We start from the raw sequence: 18,839 nt of genomic DNA on the forward strand, positions 1-18,839 counted from the left end.
ATCTTTCTCTAGATTTGGGAAATTTTCCGTTATTATTTTGTTGAATATATTACGCATTCCCTTCGCTTGCAGCTCTTCTCCTTCTTCGATGCCCATGATTCTCAAGTTTGGTCTTTTGATGGAGTCAGTGAGTTCTTGCATTTTTTTTACAGGTCTTGAGTTTTTTAATTAATAGTTCTTCAGTTTTTCCTTTAATTACCTTTCCATCTTCAAGTTCTGAGATTCTGTCTTCTGTTTTTTCTATTCTGCTGGATTGGCCTTCCGTTTGTTTTGCAGTTCTGTTTCGTCTTTTTACTGAGGTTTTCCATATCCTGGGTGGTTTCCTCTTTAATGTTGTCTATTTTTGTGCTGAGTTCATTTATCTGTTTATTCATCGTGTTCTCTGTTTCACTTTGGTGTTTATACAGTGCTTCTATGGTTTCCTTTATTTCTTCTTTTGCTTTTTCAAATTCTCTATTTTTGTTGTCTTGGAATTTCTTGAGTGTCTCCTGTACATTTTGGTTGACCCTATCCAGTATCATCTCTATAAAATTCTCATTGAGTAACTGTAGTATGTCTTCTTTTAAATTATTTTTGTGGGCTTCATTGGGTCCTTTGGCATAGTTTATCTTCATTTTGTTGGAGTCTGGATCTGAGTATCTGTTTTCTTCATTCCCCTCTGGTTCCTGTACTAATTTTTTGGTGTGGGGAAACTGGTTTCCTTGTTTTTTCTGTCTTCCCGTCATTGTCTTTGGTGTTGTTACTGTCCCTGTACTGTGTGCAATTAAGTATTTTCTAGCTTGTAATAATAACAATGGTAATATTTAGAATGGAAGGGTGAGCTGAGATGGAAAGCAAGAAGTTAAAGAAAAGGGAAAAACAAATACACAGACAAGAAGGAGAAAACAGAACAGGGTATCAGACAAGAAAGTTTCAAAGGTATAAACAAGGAGCATTAGTGTACTAATCAACAGTAAGCTAAACAGACATTAGAGAGACAGAGAGAGGATTGAAAATCAAAAATTAAAAAAAAGGTAAGAATAAACATAAAAATAAGTAAATGAAAGAAATATCTATATATAAAAATGAATTAAAATAAAATGAAAAATAGAAAATTAAAATAAAACAAAAAACAAAATAACCTCCAAGTTCAAATGCAATGAAGTTTCAGTCTTAACAATTTGCGTGTCCGTCTCAGTCTCCAATCCTGGAGATGGTGCCTCAGATGTTGTTCTGTAGTTGTCTCATCAAAGGGGACGCATAAAGTAGAACAAAACTACACACACACACACACACACACACACACACACACACAAAACCCCACCAAGTGTCCCAAGTTCAAATGCAATACAGTTTCAGTAAGTTTTTCAGCATGCAAGTGTAATTCAGTTGTTCTCTCATCAAAGGTAGGGAGAAGAAGAAAACAAAGAGTCTGGAGACAGTTATGAGAATGGTTTCTGTGGCTGTGGCTTGCCTGCCCTCTGCTGTCAGCCTGCTGTTGCTGGCGGTGTTATTTATGCAGATCTCTTGGGTGAGCTTAGCACTCACCTGGCCCCTCAGGCTTTGTTTGCTCAGAGTTCTCCTGTGCGTGAGCCTCTGCTACAAGCTTTCCCCTTTGCAAGCACACTGGGAAAGGTGACATTGCACCCGCGTTCTCAGGCCTGCATGTTTATTTACAGTTCATGTGGGAGGTGGGTCTTCCCCCCTCTCCTGTGGAGTTTTCCTCCCTCTGCTACTCTCACAAGCTTTCCTCCTCCTGATTACTGGGTGGTGCTGCTGCTCCTGCCAGCCACCACATTTGTTTACAGTTCACGTGAGAAGTGGGTCTTCCCTCCTCTCCTGTGGAGCTTTCCTCCCTCCGCTACTCTCACAAGCTTTCCCACTCCTGATTGCTGGGTGTGCAGCCCCGCTCTCACTAGAGCCTCTCCAGCCCACCTGGCTTGTTTATTTACAGTCCCAGGAAGGATTCCCTTCCCCAATCTTCAGTGCTCAGTGCACCCCACCCTCTTTCCTGCATGTCTTTATTGTTCTTATTGCTTATTAGTCAGTTTCTCTTTTTTTTCCCCAGGTGGAGGTCAGTCTGTCCAGGGGACTATGCTGCTCTGGCCCAGGCTTTGTGGGAATACCATGGTACCGCGAAGCTCACCTGGTCCGCGTCTTCCCTAGCCGTCTGGGTGCGGGCGACTGGTGGCCCGGGGGCCCTCCTGGTTTCTCCGTTTAATGTGAAGTGGAGATTCTCTGTGCCAGCTGGAGGTGTGGAGGAGTCAAAGTTATGCCTCTTCTCAGTGATTATGCCTGCAAAGTGCATCTCCAGCATCTCTCCAAGATTTCACTATAGGAGGCTTGCTTTCTGCTTCCTCCCTCTAGCTGCCATCTTGGAATCTTGTTTTGATTTTTGAGACAGGGTCTTATCATATAGCTTAGGATCCTCCTGCCTCAGTCTGTTGAGTGCCAGGATTACAGAATCCTGTGCCAATAATTACAATGTTATTTAAATTATTCCATACCAAATAACAAGGTGAAATGTTTTCCAATTTATTTCATGAAGCCAGTATAACTATTACCAAAATTTAATTTTAAAATATACCTAAAAGAGTTTGTTCTGCACCTGGTGGAAAGTGCTGTCAAAGGAGATAAAGGAGCTTGTGGGTACAGACCAGCTCGGGAACAAATACTACTATATCCCAAAGTACAAGAACTGGACAGGACAAATTATTCGAGAGAAAAGGTTTGTAGAAGCTGCAAATAAAAATGAAATTGACTATGACATAGGGAACATCCCAACAGAATGGGAAGCTTGGATTAGAAAAACAAGAAAGATTCCACCTACTGTGTGGAGAGAAAAGTCATCAACAAATAATAAAACCGGTAGGATCCAAGATGGCAACCAGAACACAGCCACAGACCTTCTGACCTCTATGATCCAGGGACTTTATAAGAAGCTGGAGACATGCTTAATTGAGGTAAAGCACCAGGGAGAGCTGAAACATCAGCACTATGAGCCCCTAGCTCCTGGGAGGCCTCTCCACGCCACCATATACTAAAAGAATAGCAGGCGCTGCATGCTAAGCCCCACCCATAGACCTACAGAACCACTGCTCTGCACACTGTGGGAGTTCCAATCCTCCAGCCCTGCTCCTTTGCCCCGCCAGGGCTGTGCTATCCCAAACTCCCACCCCTCAGAACAGCAAAATCTCCACGGGATAAGCCCTTAAGGCTGGGGATCCACAGACATTTACGATCTCCACCAGGCCACGCCCCCCCCAGGCCTGCACAGCCCTACACATGTCCGCTGGGCCACACATCCAAGACCTGCACAGCCCTGCATGATCTCTGCTCTTCTGTGCCATGCCCCCAAGGCCTGCACAGCCCTGTAGAAGCTCCGTTTTGCCCCCCCCCAGCCCTGCATGATCTCTGCTTTGCTGGCCATGCCCCCAATGCCTGCCACACCAGAGATACAAACATGCGCAATCTCTGTTCCACTGGGCCATGACCCCAAGGCCGGCACAGCCCTGCACGATCTCTGCTCTGCTGGGCCAGGCCCCCAAGGCCTGCACAGCCCTGCACAATATTCACTCTGCAAGACTGTGCCCCTAAGGCCTGCCAAGCCAGGGACCCACAGATGCACAATCTCCATTCTGCTGGACCATGCCCCCCCAAGCCTGTCAAGTGGGGAATCCACAGACATGCAGGATCTCTACTCCGCAGGCCTGCACCCTTCAGGCATGCCAAGCCCACACTACAAAGCCTGCTACTTCACCTCAGCTAAAGGCCTCCACCCATAGGCCCATGGGACCCCACCCACCGGCCACTTGCCACAGGAAGGCTCCAAACCTACCTAAAAGACACAGACAGACAGGTTTGGATGCTAAAAATGTAGAATCAGAACAACTAAGACTGCAATTCTAGTGTTTCAGAACTGGTGATTTTTTTTTCCCTTCTTTAAGGGATTTGCTGCATGGTTTGCTGTTTGGTCATCCACCATCTCTACCATTTTTTTTCTCTTTTCCTCTCTACTCTATTCCTTTTATCTTTCCATCTCTCTCTCTTTTTTATCTTTCTTTCTTGGTTTTGTTAGTATTAATATTGTTACCCAGCCAATACCAAATTACACATAGTCCAGGAATAGAAACGCTACCTAGTGGAAATATGGGAAGAAGAAAAAAGGGAAGGAAACCATTCTCCCCTCAAAAATAAAACACTACAGGATTTAGAGTGAAATGAAGAAAACAGATACACAGATCCAGACTCCAACAAAACAAACATAAACTATACTAAGGAACCCAATGAAGCCCACAAGAACAACCTGAAAGAAGAAATTCTACAAGTAATTAATGAGAATTTCATAGAGATGTTACTAGACATGGTCAATCAAAACATACAGGGGGCACTCAAGAAATTCCAAGAGGACAAAAATAAAGAATATGAGAAAACACAGAAACAAATAAATGACATCATAGAAGCTCTAAATAAATGCCAAACTGAAACTGAGACCACCATAAACAGAGAGATAAACAAATTAAGGGCAAAAATTGACAATATTAAAGAGGAAGTAACCCATGATATGGAAAATCTCAGAAGAATGAAACAGAAATACAAAACAAAATGGAAGGCCATTCCAGCAGAATAGAACAAACAGAAGACAATATCTCAGAACTTGAAGATGACATGGCAATTAAAGGAAAAACTGAAGAACTATTAGTTAAAAACCTCAAGACCTGTGAAAAGAAAATGGAAGAACTCACTGACTCCATCAAAAGATCAAACCTGAGAATCATGGGCATTGAAGAAGGAGAAGAGATGCAAGCAAAAGGAATGCGTAATATATTCAACAAAATAATAACATAAAAAATTCCCAAATCTAGAGAAAACTATGCCCATTCGGGTACAAGAAGCCTCCAGAACACCGAACAGACCTGACCAAAATAGAACTACCCCACAACATATTATCATTAAAACAACAAGTACAGAGACTAGAGAAAGAATATTGAAGGCTGTAAGAGAGAAAAAAAAAATAACATACAAAGGCAAACCCATCAAAATCACAGCAGACTTCTCAACAGAAACCTTTGAAGCAAGAAGAGAATGGAGTGAGGTCTTCCAAGCATTGAATGAAAATAACTTCAACCCTAGGATACTCTACCCAGCAAAACTATCATTCAAAATAGATGGAACAATAAAAGTCTTCCATGATAAGCAGAAACTAAAACAATATATGACCACCAAGCCACCACTACAAAAGATTCTCCAAGGAATTCTGCACACAGATAATGAAAGCAAACAAAACCATGAAAGGGCAGGCAATAACAAACCACAGGAGAAGAAAACACAAGAAAGTAAAGAGTAACATTGATTCAGCTGCACACAATCAAACCCTTAATCAACAAAAACAACTACATGACAGGGATCACCTCATATTTATCAATACTAACATTAATGTTAATGGACTAAATTCCCCCATCAAAAGACACCATTTGGCAAATTGGATTAAAAAGGAAGATCCAACAATCTGCTGCATACAGGAGACCCACCTCCTCCACAGAAATAAGCACTGGCTGAGAGTGAGAGGCTGGAAGAAGATTCACCAAGCCAATGGTCCCTGAAAACAGGCAGGGGTAGCAACACTTATCTGGGACAAAGTAGACCTCAAACCTACTTTGATCAAATGAGATAAAGAAGGACACTCCATACAAATAAAAGGAGAAATATACCAAAAGGAAATGACAATTATCAACCTATATGCAACCAACGTCAATGCACCCAACTTCATCAAACATACTCTGAAGGACCTAAAAACATACAAACTCCAACATAGTGGTAGTGGGAGACTTTAATACTACCCTATCACCAATATATAGGTCATCCAAACAAAAAAATCAATAAAGAATTCCTAGAACTAAATCACATCGTAGATCAAATGGACCTAGCTGATGTCTACAGAATAATTCATCCAACTTCTGCACAATATACATTCTTCTCAGCAGCCCATGGAACTTTTTCCAAGATTGATCATATCTTAGGGCACAAAGCAAGCCTCAGCAAATATAAGAAAATAGAAATAATCCCATGCATTCTGTCTGACCACAATGCATTAAAACTAGAAATCAACATCAAAAACAGCAGTAAAAAAGACACAAACAATTGGAAGCTGAACAACACATTACTCAATGATGAATGGGTCACTGATCCTGGAAGTTAATGAAAATGAGAACACAACTTACTGGAACCTATGGGACACAGCAAAGGCAGTCCTAAGAGGAAAGTTTATATATATAGCCATGAGCGCATATATCAAAAGGACAGAGAGATCTCAAATCAATGACCTAACACTACAACTGAACTCCTAGGAAAACAAGAACAAACAAATCCCAAAACAAGCAAAGGAAAGAAATAATTAAGATAAGGGCTGAAATCAATGAAATAGAAACAAAAAAATTATACAAAGAATCAATGAAACAAAAAGCTGGTTCTTTGAAAAAATAAATAAGATTGACAGACCCTTGGCAAACCTGACTAAAATGAGAAGAGAAAAAACCCAAATCAGTAAAATCAGAAATTCAAAAGGAGAGATAACAACAAATACCACGGAAATCATCAGAGACTACTCTGAGAGCCTATGCTCTAATAAATTTGAAAATCTCAAAGAAATGGACAGATTTCTAGAACTTACAACCACCCAAAACTGAACCAAGAGGATATTAATCACCTGAATAGATCTATAACACAAAAAGAAATTGAAGTTGCCATCAAGAGCCTCCCAAAAAAGAAAAAGTCCAGGACCTGACGGATTCACTTCTGAATTCTATCAGACATTTAAAGAACTAATACCAACTCTCCTTAAACTGTCCCACAAAATAGAAAGGAAAGGAACACCGCCTAACTCATTTTATGAAGCCAATATTACTCTCATCCGAAAACCAGACAAAGACACCTCCACAAAAGGAGAACTGCAGGCCAATTTCCCTAATGAACATTGATGGAAAAATCCTCAATATAATAATGGCAAATCGAATCCAACAATACATCAGAAAGATCATTTACCACGACCAAGTTGGCTTCATCCCAGGGATGCAAGGTGGTTCAACATATGTAAATCTATAAATGTAATAATACATTACCTCAATAGAAGCAAAGACAAAAACCACTTGATCATCTCAATAGATGCAGAAAAAGCCTTTGATAAGATCCAACACCATTTCATGATAAAAACTCTAAGAAAACTTAGGAATAGAAGGAAAGTACCTCACCATTATAAAAGCTATATATGACAAACCTACAGCCAGCATTATACTTAACAGAGAAAAACTGAAACCATTCCCTCTAAAATCAAGAACTAGACAAGGATGCCCACTATCTCCACTCCTATTCAACATAGTACTGGAATTCCTAGCCAGAGCAATTAGGCAAGAAGAAGAAATAAAAGGAATACAAATAGGTAAAGAAACTGTCAAAATATCCTTATTTGCAGACGACATGATCCTATACCTTAAAGACCCAAAAAAAACTATCCAAAAACTCTCAGACACCATAAACACCTACAATAAGGTGGCAGGATACAAAATCAACCTACAAAAATCATTAGTTTTTCTATACACCAACAATGAACAAACTGAGAAGGAATACATGAAAACAATTCCTCACAATAGCCTCAAAAAAAAAATCAAATACCTAGGAGTAAATTTAACAAAGGATGTGAATGACCTCTACAAGGAGAATTACAAACTCCTGAAGAAAGAGATCGAGGAAGACTACAGAAGATGGAAAGATCTCCCGTGCTCATGGATAGGTAGAATCAACATAGTAAAAATGGCTATACTACCAAAAGCAGTCTACATTTTAATACAATTCCCGTCAAAATCCCAATGGCTTTCATCACAGAGATTGAAAAATCTACCCTAAAATTCATTTGGAAACACAAGAGACTGTGAATAGCGAAGGTAATACTCAGCAAAAAGAGCAATGCTGGAGGTATCACAATACCTGACTTCAAACTATATTACAAAACAATAGCAGTAAAAACAGCATGTTACTGGCACAAAAACAGACGCGAAGACCAGTGGAACAGAATAGAGGACCCAGGTATGAATCCACACAACTATAGCCACCTCATTTTTTACAAAGCTTCCAAAAATATACGATGGAGAAAAGACAGCTTCTTCAACAAATGTTGCTGGGAAAAGTGGTTACCTGTCTGCAAGAAACTGAAACTAGATCCATGTCTATCACCCTGTACTAGTATCAACTCAAAATGGATCAAAGACCTAAATATCAGACCCAAAACTCTGAAGTTACTACAGGAAGGAGCAGGAAACACTCTGGAACAAATAGGTATAGGCAAAGACTTCCTCAATAGAACCCCAGCAGCCCAGCAACTAAGATAAAGGATGAATAAATGGGACTTCATAAAATTAAAAAGCTTCTGCACAACAAAAGAAATGGTCTCTAAACTGAAAAGAACACCCACAGAGTAGGAGAAAATATTTGCCAGCTATACATCAGACAAGGGACTGATAACTAGAATATACAGGGAACTTAAGAAACTTAATCTCTCCTAAAATCAATGAACCAATTAAGAAATGGGCAACTAAACTAAACAGAAGTTTTTCAAAAGAAGAAATTCAAATGGCCAAAAAACACATGAAAAAATGCTCACCATCTCTGGCCATAAAGGAAATGCAAATCAAAACCACACTAAGATTCCACCTCACCCCTGTTAGAATAGCCATCATCCAAAACACCACCACCAACAAGTGTTGGTGAGGATGTGGGGAAAAAGGAACCCTCATACACTGCTGGTGGGAATGCATTCTAGTGCAAACATTCTGGAAAACAATATGGAGGCTTCTTAAAAATCTAAACATAGACCTGCCATATGATCCAGCAATCCCACTCCTGGGGATATATTCAAAGGAATGCACCACAGGTTATTCCAGAGGCACCTGCACACCCATGTTTATTGCATCACTATTCACAATAGCCAAGTTATGGAAACAACCAAGATGCCCCACTACTGATGAATGGATCAAGAAAATGTGGTACTTGTACACAATGGAATTTTGTCAGCCATGAAGAAAAATAAAATCTTATCATTTGCAGGTAAATGGATGGAACTGGAGAACATCATTCTGAGCACGGTCAGCCAGGCTGACCAGAAATCATATGTTCTCCCTCATATGTGGACTTTAGATCTAGGGCAAATGCAGCAATGTGGTTGGACTTGGATCACATACGGAGATATAGGAATAGGTAGAAAACCCAAAACATGATGTCCCCACTCCAGAGGAACTAACACAGAAACCTTAAAATGACAGGTTATCATGAGCAGGGGATCAGGAACAAATGCAAAGATCAGTTAAAGTTGAAGCAACATGGTCGTAACACATGGGTACATGAAAGCAATAGTAGGAATCTTTCTGTATAGCTATGCTTAACTCAACTAGCAAAAACGCTTTGTCTTTCTTATTATGCTTGTGTCTTTTCTTCAACAAAATCAGTGATAAGGGCAGAACGGGACCTGCCTGAAACTGGGTAGGGGGAAGGTGGGGGAGAGGGCAGGGTGGAGAAATGACCCAAACAATGTATGCACATGTGAATAAATGAACAAATAAATAAATAAAATATACCTAAAAGTATAAACCTAATTATTTGTTAGTATGGATACATTTTTTAAAAATACCCCAACACTTGGTGGCCTAAAACAACAATATTTTGCTTACTAATATGCTATCTGGACAAGTCTCAAGCGAATAGCTCATCTCTGCTCCCCTCAACATCACCTGGGGTGGCTCAAAGGCTGAGGACTGAAGTCATAGGGAAGCTCACTCACTAATATGTCTGTTGTTGATGATACAGGGGTTAGGCAGGAAGTTAGGAAATGCCTAGCCAAGAGCAATAGCCATATAATGTTAAAATACTGTTGACAGAACTCATGACTTGCAGCTGTATCCTGTTGATCCATGGACTACAAAAAAAAACAGAGATTTCAGGCAGCCATATTGATTGCCAGGCAAACTTTGGGCTAATTAAGTGATTAGCATTGTGGTTAAGCAAATTTCCACCCACCTGTATATCATGACAGTTCAAATTTGACCATCTAGAGTTAAAAATTTCCCCATCCCCCAAAAAGTTCCCCCACCCAATGTGTGGGAGGAGTTTATAACACATGGGTCTAACCCCAATAAAAATTCCAACACTAAAAACCTTGGGGAAGTCACTAACTCTCAAGCCTGCCCTTTCTCTTGTCTTGAGAGTATAATTTTGCTTTGCTTTAACAAACCTAACCTATTCTCACTAAATCTCCTCTGCATCCATCCTTGAGTTCTTTCTCTGATGAGACCAAGAACCTCCATGACCTCTGATCTGGTAGTAGTAAGACCCTAGCTATGACCAGAATACCAAAACATGGCTTCCTCAAATTGTGGTAAATGAAAGACCTCTTTTCATCTTATACTATCTCTGTGGCCTCTCAGTCCAAGATGATATAACCCTTTTTTAAAATTTTACAGATCAAGAGAATGAAAAAAAAAAAGCCACCAACAAAACAAAATGTTTGCAAAAGATACATCTGATAAAGCATTGTTACCTAAAACATACAGAGTATACTTAAAACTCAATAATAAGAAAATTAACACATATGCCCATTAAAAAGTAGGCAAAATATTTGAACAGACACCTCAATAAAGGAGAAATACAGATGGCAAATAAACATATGAAAAGATGTTTCACATCCTATGTCATCAGTGAAATGTAAATTAAAACAGCAAACAGCAATGAAATACCACTACATACCTATTAAAATTGTGAAAACCCAAAAACTGACAGCATTGTGCTAGGAAAAGATGTGAAGCAATGAACTCTCATTTGGTACTGGTTGGAATGCAGAATGGTTCAGTCACTTTGGAGGACAGTTCGACAGTTTCTTTCAAAACTAAGCAAACTCCTACCTTACAATCCAGCAATTATACTTCTTGATATTTACCCAAATGAGTTGAAAACTTATTACACAAAAACCCACAGATACTTGTAGCAACTTTATTCATAATTCTCAAAACTTGAAAAAAAATGTACTTCAGTAGGGAAACGGGTGGTAAGTAAACTCTTGTATATCCAGACAGCGGAATAGTATTTAATGCTAACAAACAAACAACAACAACAACAACAAAAAAGCTACCAAGTCATGAAAAGACATAGAGGAAAATTTAACTAAATGAAAGCCAATCTGAAAAAAAACAACACACTGGATGACTCTAACTATTTTAGAAAATGCAAAACTATTGACACAAAAGATTTGTAGTTGCCAGGGATTAGGAGGAAGGGAAAGATGAACAGACAGAGCATAGGGAATTTTGGGAGCAGTGAACCTACCCTGTGTATACTACAATGGTAGATACATGTCATTATATGTTTGTCAGAGCTATAGAATATATAACACCAAGGTAAGCTCTAATGTAAGCTATGAACTTGGAGTGATATGATATCTCTCTCTCTCTCTCTCTCTCTCTCTCTCTCCTGGTAAGGAATGTTGATAGTGTGGAAGATTGAAAGGAGAGGGGGAACAAAGGATTCATGGGAATTATCTGTAATTTGAGCTAAATTTTGTTGTGAATCTACACTGCTGTTTTTAAAGTTTATTGAAAACAAAACACTGTGAATTTCTTGTGAATCCATTTATAACCCACTCCGTTAGACAAACCCACTTACAAATCTCTTCAAGATAAGTTCTCAAGCTTCCTATAAAGGTGCAGAAGGACAATATTCTTAAAATTCTTAGAGGACCTTTTGTTTAATGAAGAGGAACTGTAAGGCAAGGCATTTCCTTAAGATCCTTGGACAGACTATTACCTGGGTGAGGTCTGACACTAAATTCACTGCAGTCTTATTTAGAGTTTTACAGTCACTCTCTTGGCTTTCCCTAACCATGTTATCCTGACAATACCCTAGATCTGATCTCCTTCCATAAGCTTTTTCTTAATTTTAGAATTTTTTGCCATCTGGAGAAACCGGAAAAGAGAAAAGTTTTATTTTCAAACCCAACAAGATTGGGCTCCTCTATACATAAAAATTCCTTCTTTAGCTTATCTCTCCCCTATCATATTTTATTATTAGCAGCAAGAAGCAGACAGACAACACCTTCAACTTTCTCACTGGAAATATCATTATTATACAATTCATTATAACCATTTTCTACGTTTCATATTACCGTAGGTAGAAAGGTTGCTAAACCTTCTGCCTTTACAGAGCAAGTATCTGCTTTTCTCTAGCTTCCAATGACATTTTCTCACTTTCTTTTGAGCCCTCTGACAGCCTCCTTAAGGGGACTCAGGGTTCCAGAGTCTCTTCAAGGTCTTCTTTCCTCTTGCTCACTGTCCAGTCCTGTCCAGTCTAGTATTAGCTACTGCCATGGTTTTAAGTTTCTGTTACACAGCACTCCACTTCCAGATACCAAAATCTATTTTAGTTTCTATTACCACATAACTAATTATGCCAATATTTTGTGACTTAAAACAACAGTATTTATTTTGGTCAAGAATCTGGGCTGAGATGTAACTTAATGAAGTGGTAGAACACTTGGGTAGCAGGCATGAGGCCCTTGGTTTAATCCCAGCACCACAAAAGGAGGAAACGAAGAGGAGATGATGATGATTGAGCTGAGTATGGTGGTATATGCCTATAAATCCCAGCACTCAGGAGACTGAGTCAGGAAGATCTTGAGTTCAAGAGTTCAAGACTACATAATGAGACACTGTCTCAAAAAAGAAAAAATCTACAGTTTGGGTAGAGTTGGAGAGAATGACTCAGTTCTATTCCATTCAGCATAAGCGAGGGCAACACTAAGGCTGGGGACTGGAATTTCTGAAGATTCATCCACATATTCGCTAGTTGATTCTGGCTGTTAGTTGAGGCCTTAGCTAGAACTTAAGCTGGTTACCTCAACTGGTCTCCCTACGTGGCCTTGGCTTCCTCACAATTTCCCAAAAGCCTAGGAGGTACCTCAATGTCAACTCGTGGACACAAAGTCCAATTCAAATTCAAGGAAAGGAAAATGGATTTTACCTCCTAATAAAGAGAATGGCAAGATTCTACATGATCATAAGGGACCAGAAGTATTTGGGACCCATTATAAAGAAATACAATCTACCACACAAGTGAAAATGCAACTCTCTTAAGTCAAGTACAAATACAACCTAGCAATTTATCAAATGAATATTACCATATGACCTAGAAGAGCATGCTGCAGTAATAACAGGAACTATGGAAATATAACTCACTAGCTTCATGAATTGACATAATGAAAAATACACCATCAACAAAAGTCATATACAAACAATAAATTTGGGGAAAAGTACTTAAATAATAAATGACAAATGGTTACTATTGATACCATAGCTTACTTTTCACAAAAGAAAAATGCACAAATCAGCAGAGAATTAGGCAAAGATATAAACTGGCAATTTATACTAAAGCAAATGCAAAAAGTAAAACATAAAAAGCTATTCAAACTCACTAATACAGAAAAGCAAAATAATGAAAAATCCCTTTATACCCATCAGATTGGCAAAAGTTAAAAGAAGCCATTAAACCTAAATTGGTAGGCTATGGGCAAAAGAAAGTTCTCATGCACTGTTGGTGATAATGTAAACTATTATAATTTTGGGGGAAAGCAATCTGACAATCTATTAAAAATAAAATTAATTGATTGGCTGGCCATGACTTGAGTGGTAGAGTGCCTGCCTCACAATCGTGAGGCCCTGAGTTCAAACTCCAGTACCATTAAAGGAAAAAAAATCAAATTACAGATACATTCCCACCCAATACCCCTTCCTAGAAATCTATCCAACTGAATAGAACTTCCAGCAACTGAAGACCATAGGTACAAAGGTATACCGCAAAAGAAAAATAAGAAAATAAATTGATGAACAGCCAAATAAATTACAGTACACTCATACACTAGAATATTATGAAGATCCTTAAAAGCAATAAATCAGAGTTAAATTATATTTGGACAGAATTTACATGAAATGTTGTTGAAAAAGAAATGCAAGAGGCAGAAAGGTACATATAAATGATCTTATTTTATTAAAAAGTTAATGATAACTAGATGTTTATATGTACATGTACAAAGGCAATATGTATGGTGGTTAAAGCATTCTGCTCAAGTTCAAACACACATAGACTCCATGCCACAAATGTCTCATGAGTAAATGGGTCTGACATGAGCAGCAAACTTACAAAGATGTAAATCTTAAAAGAGGTAATATATGTAGAGCACTAAGAATGGTGCCCAGCATTATAAAAGGTACTTTAAATATGTTCACTCTCATTATCATTTTATAAGCACAGTGAAAACTAGGAAAGACACACTCTTAAGTGGTTAATTTGGACTATGAAAGGAGGAGAAAAAAGGAGCTGAGAGAAATAGAGGGGGAAATGTTTGCACTAAAATATAAGGATGAAAGAGATGGTGGAATTAATACATTTTATATGAAAATAAAGATGGCTCTCTTGAGATGGGGTTAGCTTGGTGTAGTTTACTGGTACAGTAGGCACTTAGCATGTGTGGGGTTGTGAGTTCAATCCCCAGAATCAAAAAAGATATCTTTCCTTATCAAAACATTAGAAATAGGCTGGACATGGTGGTAATGGTCTATAATCCCAGCTACTCAGGAGGCAGAAATCGGGAGGATTGTGGTTAGAGGCCAGCCCTAGCAAAAAGTTAGCTAATGAGACCCCATTTCAACCAATAAAGCTTGACATGGTGGCATGCTCCTGGGATCCCAGCTACACAAGAGACTTAAACAGGAGGATTTCAGCCTGAGGCCTGGCAAAAAGCTACACCCTATACGGAAAAAAACTAAAGCAAAAAGGACTGGAGGCATGGTGCACATGAAGGCACCTATATAGCAAGCTAAGGCCTGAGTTCAACTCCAGAACAGACAAAAAATAGGAACACAAGCAGTAAAACCTCTAAATATAATAACAGAAAATGTTATTATCCTGGTAAAGAAACCTCACTGAGAGAACAACTAGATATCCCAGACTTGTTTAAAGGGGGAGTATTAGGGCTCATTTAGATCACAGAAACTGTTCTTCCCAGTGTACAGCAGTTAGAGGGATTTTTGATGTCCATATTTTCTGAGTTTATATTATCTCTATGACATATATCGCAAGTAACACCTCTACATACCTGAGAATTTCTGGAGATAAGGGCAGAATCAAGCTTTTGAAAGTAACTATCTACCTTTTGCATACCAAATAGACAGCTAGGATCTTAAGTGTCTATAAACTAGAGGGATAGGAGAAAGGTAAGTGGAAGCTTTAAAAGGAGATATCGAAAATATATATGCAAATGAGGGAGTACAATCTGTTCCTTATTAAATTAATTACCAATCTCTAGTGCTGACTGGATATTGGCAAAGGGAAGAAGAGCTACAGTTTTAAGTGTTCCTGCTTGCCTATTAATTTAACTATTCTATTTTAATATTAAGGTTTTGTTTTTTTTTAAAAAACTATAATTGTTTTTAGGTTTTTTAAATTTTTGTTTTAATTTAATTTTTAATTTAAGTTTTTAGTAATTTTGTGCACTAAAAATCTCAAATTACTCTTGAAATTACTCATTACTTACTACTTGTTTTCATTAACAGTATAACTTTACAAATAACAAACTTTTTATTTTATCCACAACATAATCAAGTACTGTCAATAATACTCCTGGCCATTTTATAGAGTAGGAATTTCTTGTTTGGAGAGATTACTTGAACTTCTCAAAATGACACACATAAAGTAGAGCTGTTCTGCTACTTGGATCTTGCTTATCTGACAGCTGATACTCTTTGAAGACATGTAAAGTTGGTAATATTGCTGCACTTGATTACATAATACAATTAATATGTGTTGTATAAAACTGAGGGGGAAAATACTAATATGCATATAAATTGTCCTCACTCCTTGTTAAAATTTCTTATTTCCATATAAAATCCATCCCAAACTTAGTGTCATAAAGCAACTACCATTTATTTCACTTTGCTTACAGATTCTGCAAATCAGGAATTCAGGAAGGGCACAGCAGGATTGCTCATATTTGCTCCACAGTGCCAGGGCCTCAGATGAGAACTTCAAGTTGAACGTGACTCAGGAGCTGGGGCTGACCCCACCTGAAAGGTTCATCATTCACACGTCTGGTGGCTGATACTGGTTGTCAGCAGGACCTCACATCACAGTGTCAGCATGTGAGGAATGGATCCACAGCAGAAACTAGAACTCCTTTTATCAGCCGGTCTTGGAAATTACAATGTCACTCCTGCCATAGTCATACTCCCACCCAATTCAAAGGGAGGGAGCAGAGAGACTACCCGTCAAGGAACAATTCAAAGTCATGTTGTAAGTCATATTGTAAGGAACCCCAGTAGGATGAGGTCTAACCATTATGCTCATTTTTGGAAAACACAACTACCATACTTGTTCACTTAAAATAGTAACTATGGGTCGAATATTCCTTATCCAAACTGCTTGGGAAAAAAAGTGTTTCAGATTTTGGAGTTTCTTGCATTTTGGAGTACTTGTATTGACTTTACCAGTTAAGCATCCTTGATCTGAAATTCTGAAACCTGAAACTTTAGTTGGAGCATTTTACATTTCAGATTTTAGGATTTGGGATGCTTAATCTGTAACATGCTACGTATATAGTATCATGCAAGACATCTTGTCTTCATGCTAAATGAGAAATACTTGATTACAGAAAAATTAAAACCAATCATCCATAAAAAGCAACAAAGGAGAAAATCCAGATAATCATATCATTAGCTGCTGAAAACATTTCAAATAAAATTCAGCAACCATTCCTAATAAAAACTTTAAGAAACACAAGTTTACATGGAAACCACAAATACGATAAAGCCCAGTCATGAAAACCTACAGCAAATCCCTTATTGAAGAATGGAACACTGAACCATATCAACTGAAGTTGAGAAGAAAGTCACTTTTGCTGCTATTCACCAACACAAGCTCAGTCTTTTTGTGTGTGTTTGTTTGTTGTTTATTTTTGACAGTACTAGGGTTTGAACTCAGATGCTCCACTACTTGAGCCACCCCTCCAGCCTTGCTTTTGTGTGTGTGTGTTGGGTTTTTCTGAGATAGGGTCTCATGAACTATTTGCCCAGGCTGGTCTCCAACTAATATCATTCTGATCTCTTCCTCCTAAGGAGCCAGGATTACAAGCATGAGCTACTGGCACCCAGCGTCTTTTTGTTTCTTATTGAATCCTTTCACCAAATAGTGCTTGACACACAGAAAGTTCTTAAGAAATGTTTGTGGAATTAACTTTTAAAGAATGAAAAAATTAATGCCAAAATGAAGTAATTTAAATAAACATAGAAGAAGAAAATTCTGACATTTGGAAAATGTGGCTATAAAACATCCAGATTTAATGAAAGAATATGTTAAGGTGATTATGCTTAAATTAAATTTTTAAAAATAAAGTTTTTCTTTATACTTGCAACCAGTAACTGGAAGAAGGTGAAAAATTTTACTCTTACAAAACAACAAAAACTGTAATATGTATAGTAATATACAAGGAACTCATAGAACCTATATGAAGAAAACTACAAAATCTTATTTAAGGATACAAATTAACAATGAACACTAGAAAGATACAAATTGTAAATCCTCTCAAGGTTAACATGAACTGAATTTAGTATTATATTCATTTAATTAAATTATCTTAAATTTGTATGGAAGAAACAAAGCCTGAAAATAGTCTCAAAAAATATAAAATAAAAGAAGAGTAAAGAGGGGCGAGTCTAACCAGATGCACATAATGAAGCCTCTACATGAAAATCAATACGATATTAGCATTGGATGGAACAGGGGTTATTGGGAGAGAGTCAATAATATAGATATAGACACCACAATAAACAAGAATTTCGTGTATGAAAAATTCTTTGGGAAAAAAACAGCTAGATTAAAAAATGAGTCTGGTTATCCACATGTGAAAGAAAATGACGGCTACTTTGATAAATGATGTTTGTTATCCACAAGTAAAAAAATAATGTTGGTGTTAGGAAAGGGAATCCTATTCCCCTGAGAGACAGAGAGCCAGGCGTGAATGCAATCAACAAAGCAGAGTTTATTGGGCTGGCTAGCCAGGGTCAAGCTCCCACATGGACACGCAGGACCGGTTAGGAAAACACGACCCTGAGCCTCTTTAGGGGAAATCTTATATAGACCACTACCTGCCGTTACAGCAAAAGCCCACGCAGCACTTAACCAATGATTTTGTAACACAGAGTAAAAGGTCAGCAGTTGCGCGCGTATTTTCGTTATCAACATTGAGCAAGCAGGTAGAGCACATCTTGCACATACATCCCGTCATCTTTTGCAACCTTCTCACATTCCTCACATTCTATATCCCCGAGCCGAGCCCTGCTGCCCTGCTTATCTTATCTACACGGGGCATCTGGTACCGGTTTCTCCAACAGGGGGGTGGGGTCCGCTGAAACATCTCATTCCTTCTTATCCCTTTCATTCCCCCCTTTTCTTATGGCCTAAATTGAGGAATCATTTTCAAGGGGATGAAGAGCCTGATATTGTTGGCGGAGGACCAGAAGTTGGATAGTATTAATTCGACCTTTGACAAAAGTCATAAGTCGGTTTAGAATCCAGGGTCCTATGGTAACAAGTAATAGGAAGATTATTATTGGCCCTGCCAGTGCAGATAAAAGGGTAGCTAACCATGGGGACTGGTTAAACCAAGACTCGAACCAGCTTTTTCCGGCCTCTTTTTCTCATTTTCTTTGTTCCAGGCTCTTTTGAAGTTTAGACATGGAGTCACGAACAACTCCGGTATGGTCAGCGTAAAAAACAAC

At 38.4% G+C, this 18,839-nt stretch overlaps 1 pseudogene; it reads right to left on the reverse strand.

Moving 5' to 3' along the window:
* Window positions 1-11,898, reverse strand: part of LOC141421404 (proline-rich nuclear receptor coactivator 2-like) — a 67,473-nt pseudogene extending 55,575 nt beyond the window's left edge.
* Window positions 11,899-18,839: the final 6,941 nt, after the last annotated feature.

This window comes from Castor canadensis, chromosome 3 (genome assembly GCF_047511655.1).
Source record: "Castor canadensis chromosome 3, mCasCan1.hap1v2, whole genome shotgun sequence".
Lineage (NCBI taxonomy): Eukaryota > Metazoa > Chordata > Mammalia > Rodentia > Castoridae > Castor > Castor canadensis.